This window comes from Dipteris shenzhenensis, chromosome 8 (genome assembly GCF_047967505.1).
Source record: "Dipteris shenzhenensis isolate YYH24624 ecotype China chromosome 8, Dip_SZ_1.0, whole genome shotgun sequence".
NCBI classification, from domain to species: Eukaryota; Viridiplantae; Streptophyta; class Polypodiopsida; order Gleicheniales; family Dipteridaceae; genus Dipteris; species Dipteris shenzhenensis.
The window spans coordinates 57,225,556-57,231,914 of NC_141603.1; positions in this window are offsets into that span (position 1 = coordinate 57,225,556).

The window sequence follows — 6,359 nt, forward strand, 5'->3', positions numbered from 1 at the left end:
GGAGATTGGCATCCTAATATTGTTGAATACCTTGTAAAACAATATAGCAAAGGTCTTGGTGTTGCATTGGATTATGCAATGTTTGTTGAGCTTGAAATGGATCTTCTTTAGCTTTGATTTGGATAAATCTTATGACAGAATTTGTTGAGATTATACTCGCAGAGTTGCATGTGGGGTTTGGGGATGCCTTTGTAGGGATGGTTAAGATGTTATTTGGGCGGTCTTGTGCTTGAATGGGGGAATAGTGGGTGATTTGCACTTCAAGAGATCCAGCCCACAGGATTTGTTAGTTTTTTAAAATTAGTATGGTGTGGTTGATCAACTTTTCCAAAAGGGCCTTGCGAAGGTAGGATTGAGGGATTGAAGTTGCCATCAAGAAAACAATTTTGTTTGTACTTGTTTACAAAGGATATAGTGCTTTATCTATTACCTGACATGATAATGTGGATGATTTGGTTGGGTTGCTTTTGTCATTTTGTGAGGTCTTAGGGTCTACATTTAGCTAAAGAAGACTTTTGCCTCATCGATGAGTACAGATGGGAGAGAGTACTGAGCAGAGGATATGCATGCTCTATGGATCAAGAGAGGGAAAATTATGAGGTATTTGGGTGCTCCATTAGATTTGGGTCATTTCCTTGGCTCTCGGTACATGTGCAAGCCTACACATGGACGTGCAATTGGTTAGACGACCATTTTAAGACACCAAAAAACTAGAAATTCAAAGCATAACAGGAAGCATGACAGTGGATTCATACCTATTGACCTCGGCTAGTGCTAACAGCACCTCACCCTCCTGTGTACACTCGAACAGCAAGAACTTGCAGCGAACTCGAATATGCTGATCCATCATATTTGAATGCATTGTAAAGCAAGTTCATTCTTAAAATTTAAAAGGGAAAAAAAAAACACATGCTAGAAATAAAATTTTACATACACTAAATGCAAAAGAACGTACCTGTGTTTATCCTCCCTAACCATGCCTTGAGTCGATGCTTTCCATCCCAAACCAGAAATTTATTTCCCTTTAGGTTGACCCAATCTGGTCTTGTATCCAGTTCATTCTCAAATTCACGGTTTACCAATTCCCACGTAGGGCCTTCACAGTTAGCCCTGTGGTGGTGTTCAGAATGATAGATTGCATCTCATTATTAAGCCAAGAACCAGTGTGGTGGTCTCTCCAAGCCAACCTTGAAATTTGATGATCTGCATGGGTGCGCTACCCAGTGGATGATAGGTGGCAAAGCTACGGCAAAAAACTGTGTGATGATAGGTGGTCAGGTCAGAGACCGGCGCTGCACGAAGCAGTGCAGAGATGCATCATGTAGTGCAGAGCTGCAGTGTGTCAAGCCCAACGGTGTTCAGAATAAATAGATTGCATCTCATTATTATGCCAGTGTGGCATCATGATGTCGGGAAAATTTCCAACAAGAGCAGGGGTTCGCACAAAATTCAAAATCTCACCCTGGAGTGTGTCACATCCCTGTCGCATCGTGGCCCCTAAATGGCCCCAAAAATAGTTCCGCGATTGGCTACACCCAAGAAAACGTTGACCCATCACTTCTTGAACTGCATGATACAATTTATAACCCTCACACATTGGCAATTCCCCAACAAACTGCGCACATCAATAGTATCATCAAGCTTCAACAAGTAAGGTAGCAACTATGCAATTAGACCATTATAATCATTGTCAACATTCAATGTACACATAAAAATGAAATTTCATGGGGGCCCCTAACACAACCCTTGTGAGTCACCATGATGCTTGAAAATACACCCAAAATTTAGGGGCCCATATATCTTGGCTATTCAACATCCAATCAGAATTTTCACAATGATTTCACATATTGAAATGAAATTATATTCACACAAAGGTTTCACAAATTGAAATTGAATGATATTCACATCATTTTGATGTAGTTAATCTATCATTACACACTGCAATTTATGGCTATCAATGGACCTATTAGCATTCTTTTGTTAGCACACCAAGCCATATATTTTGGTCATATTCAACCAACCACCACGTTTGTGATGGCATCCTATACTACTACTTTTCTTATTGTGATCCTAAATTGTGAAACCACTTATGTTGTACTACCACCGTGTTGATTGAGATCCTAAAATAGCTTGTTTGATTAAAGGAAGATCCTAAAACATCTTGTTTGTATAAAGGAATCTTGTATTCAAATGGCTGCAAATATTCAACAACTCTAGCAATAATTAAAGAGCGGTTTCATTAATATTTGAACATAATCATCTCATACGTTGAGGACTTCCAGCTACATCTTGTCGCTTGGAGCATCGCTCCTTTTCTTTAGGGGGCTAGTTCCACATTGCCGCTTTGAGCTCTTTGGGCTATGTTCGATCCTTGATGGGAGGTTATGCCCTGAAGAAGGGAACCTGAAGGGAAGAAGTCCAAGCTTGAGCCTTCATTTTGGATCAACCGTTCTTCCTGAGGCTTGAGCTTGGACTTCTTTTCTTCAAGCTCCCTTCTTTAAGGGGGCTAGTTCTTCCCTTCTTTGCTTTAGGTTCCCTTCTTTAAGTGGGCTAGTTCTTCCCTTCTTTAAGGGGGATAGTTCTTACCTTTAAGGGTGATAGTTCTTACCTTTAAGGGGGATAGTTCTTACCTTCAAGCCCTTTTCTTTTGGCCTGGTAGACCCATTTGGCAATTTCTATTGTAGCATCTCATCTCTCAATGTGGATAGATGTAGCAGGCAGGCACAATTAATGTTCCACAATGTGGATAGTGGGTAGCCACAACCAAGTTCCTGTAAGGCGAGTTTGCACCCCCAAGCAAAACACATGTAGAGTGTGGGTGAACTAAGGCCATCGGATCATGCACTCTTGCACAACCGTAGTGTAATTCAATTTCATGGACTTGTACATATCCTATCAAAATTGCACATTCTCTTTGTCTCCTCTACCATGGTTACTCTCTACTTGATCTGCATCCTTCCTTAACTTGAAGCTCTCTCGCAACTCCTCCATCAATGCTCTGGTTTTTGCACTCTCCTTTTTTAGTTTCTCTATCATTTCGTCTTTATCAATGTTCAATGCGTTCTGCATTTTGTAGAGCCATTGGTAAAGAGCCTCCTTGTTGGCTCTCTGATCTTCAAGAACTTTTTTCACCCCTGCTAGAGTCTTGCTCCGCTTTGTCCCCATCCATTCTAATGTCATCAAGCATGTGTGTCTCTGATTCTTCTCTTCTATGCTTTTCCATCTCGGCCATTTTTTCAGAGGCCTCATCTTGAAGCTCTCATGCCTGCAAGGCCTTTGCTTCTACCTCCTTCACCTTGGCTTCTGGACCCTCCCTAAACATTCTCTCACTTTGCGCTATCTTTGCTGCATCGGTGGCTTTCATATGTAAAAACTTCATCTTCCTATTGTACTTCTCAAAAACTAATTTGAGGGAAGTCCCCATCAGGTGCATAGCAAGTCCAATTGACTGAGATGACAATTTGGATTTGCCATCCTTGCAATTCTTCAAGTTAGTCATCACGCTCTTGGAGATCACCTTTGAGAAAGAGATCATACATCCGATCAATTGCTCTACTACTACTTGAACATGCTAGAACTTCATGGTTCATCTCTTATTAGGAAAGTACTGCCTTGTCTGTTTCAACACATCTTGGACATCAATTGGCAATCTCAAAACCATGACTCCACTATCTACATTAATATGAGCATTCAGATATACATCTAAATCATGGATGATTTTTTCAAGTTAGTTTTGTTAAGAAGCTAAGCTTTTATATTAGCATCAAAAGTTTCTAGCCCTAATAAAAATATATGCTTGAAACATTCGCCAAGATTTGAAACTTTTATGAAAAAAAATTCAAGTTTCGTCAAGATTTACATTTTCTCCTTCAAAATTTAAAAGAAAATACATAAAGAAGTACTACATTCTACCAATATTGTGAAACCAAAAAAATGAGCTTGAAAACTTTCGCCAAGATTTTATAAATAAATATATAAGCATAGCTTCAATAAAAGCAGTATCAATCTAAATATCTAATCTCTTCAAGGACTTCTCTAAGAATTGTGTTTGCAAATTGCCTCAGGAATACCTAGCACCTTTTCAAATGCTTGCACTGATGTTAATCTTTTGACTTTGATAGACAATGTATCCATCCTTCAAGTTCACTTCATCTATCAACTTCAGTGAAGTTGGAGAAGATGATTCATTGAATTCAATGGCATTTCGATAGACTAGTGGTGGTCGACTAGGTTCTTGTGTGACTACCCGATAGGAAATACAAGATATCCTTGGTGTGTGATCCTCCTTTATTGGCACTTTTCCCTTATCCTTGAGAGCAAGTTCTTTCGGTTCCACCTTTTTCAAGCTTGTGGTTCTTATTCCCCAATCTTTGCCTTGATTTTTCATAATCACTAGGCTTGAATTTGATGTTTGCCTCTCATTTGTTGGTGATGATAATTTTAAAAGCTTTGGCCTCTAGTATTTCTTGTTCTCTTTATTGAGCACATTCTTATTGCTACTTGAAGATGACAGAGCTGAATTTATTACACCTAGTACCTTCGGTACCCAAATATAAGTGTTTCCAAGGTAATATAGGTGCGTCTATATTGTGAAACACGTCTATAGGCACGTCTAAAACATAGTGTAGATGTGCTTATAGACATGCTTTTAGACACGTGGATTGGTTTTTAAACCTACTTTTTGCTCATTTCCTCACTCTACTGCGCTTGCTCTCCTTTCAATACATAGGTCTCCAAGCATACACACATAGCTCCGGGCACCCACACTCATCTCTAGGCACCCACACTCATTTGTAGGCATACACACTCATCCCCAAGCATACAAGAGAAGAGGGTGAACAAGGAAGCCACTAAAGCGTCCATACCTCAACTCAAGGTAAGTCTCTTGGTGGTTGGTCTTCTCTGGAAGTTCTTCTCTTTAGATTCGTCCTTTGTGGTATGCAGAGAAAGGATGTTTTTGGTACTGTTGTTCTTTTTGGGGTTGGGCGCATGTCCTTTTTACCTTTTTGTTGAAAAGCGTTTGTTGGAGCACGTCTATAGACGCATCTAACGTCACATCAAATGTTATGTAAAATAGGGTAGCCACACCTATAGATGCGCTGTTTGCCGCATCTATAGACGTGCTCTAACATACATTTTCTAACATGCATTTTTTCCCTTCCCCTTTCCCCTTCCCCTTCCCCTTCCCTTTCCCCTTCTCCTTATCCTTTCCCCTTCCCCTCCCCCTTTCTCCTTCTGTTCTCCCTCCTCCTTCCATTCTCCCATCCTCCCTTCTCTTTCCTTTCTCCTTTCCCTTTCATGCATGTTTAAGTTGAATTTTCAATGCCATAAGCATTCGTGACGAAATAAGGGATTGCATGAATGATGGAAATAAGTGATTGCATGAGGGAAATTGGATTGCAGCATGAGGGCGGGATAAAGAAAGAGGGCATGTATGATGGAAATCCCCTTCCCCCTCTCTTTCCCCTTCCCATCTCCCTTCTCCTTAATCCATTCCCCCTTTTCTCCTTCCATTCTCTCTCCTCCTTCCATTCTCCCATCCTCCCTTCTCTTTCCTTTCTCCTTTCCCTTGCATGCATGTTTAAGTCAAATTTTCAATGCCTTAAGCATTCGTGAGGAAATAAGGGATTGCATGAATGATGGAAATAAGTGATTGCATGAGGGAAATTGGACTGCAGCATGAGGGTGAGATAAAGAAAGAGGGCATGCATGATGGAAATCACGGGATTGCATGCATGATGGAAAGAGGGCATGCATGATGGAAATCTTCTTCTCTTCTTTTCTGAAGTTCATTATGTGGCTAGGAAGCTCTTCAGGAGCCTTGCTTGATCTAAGGATACTGTATTACAACAGTTATATAATATTTTGGGGCACCCTCCCACTCCTCAGGAGTTATACACATACATGACGAGTACTCAAAACACCCCCCAGGAGTCGGCAGTATAGACTCCAAACCACCTCATACCCACACCAGCTGAGATTACTCCTGTGGAGTCGAGACAGTCCAGTAGGCAATAGAGTTGCCAGCCTTCTTCTCGATCATCAAGAGTCCCTTCTCCCCTGTGGTTTGTAGTCCCTTCTCTCCAATCATCAGCACTCCCTTCTCCCCTGCAGCGGCCCTTTTGCCTTGCAGAGCTGCCAGCGTACTCTCGTACGATCGGCAGTCCCTTTTCTAGAGACGAGTGCCCAGCGTACTAGCTCATCACGATAAGGCAACAGGGAAAGCTTTGAGGGATGCATGGCATAGTGCTTTGGTGGGGGCGGGGAGGATTTAGATGATGTCGACATGCTAGAGGGTGACGATACGATCTTCTATGACATCACTCAGAGAGGAGGCATCTTGATGGATGCATGGGGGA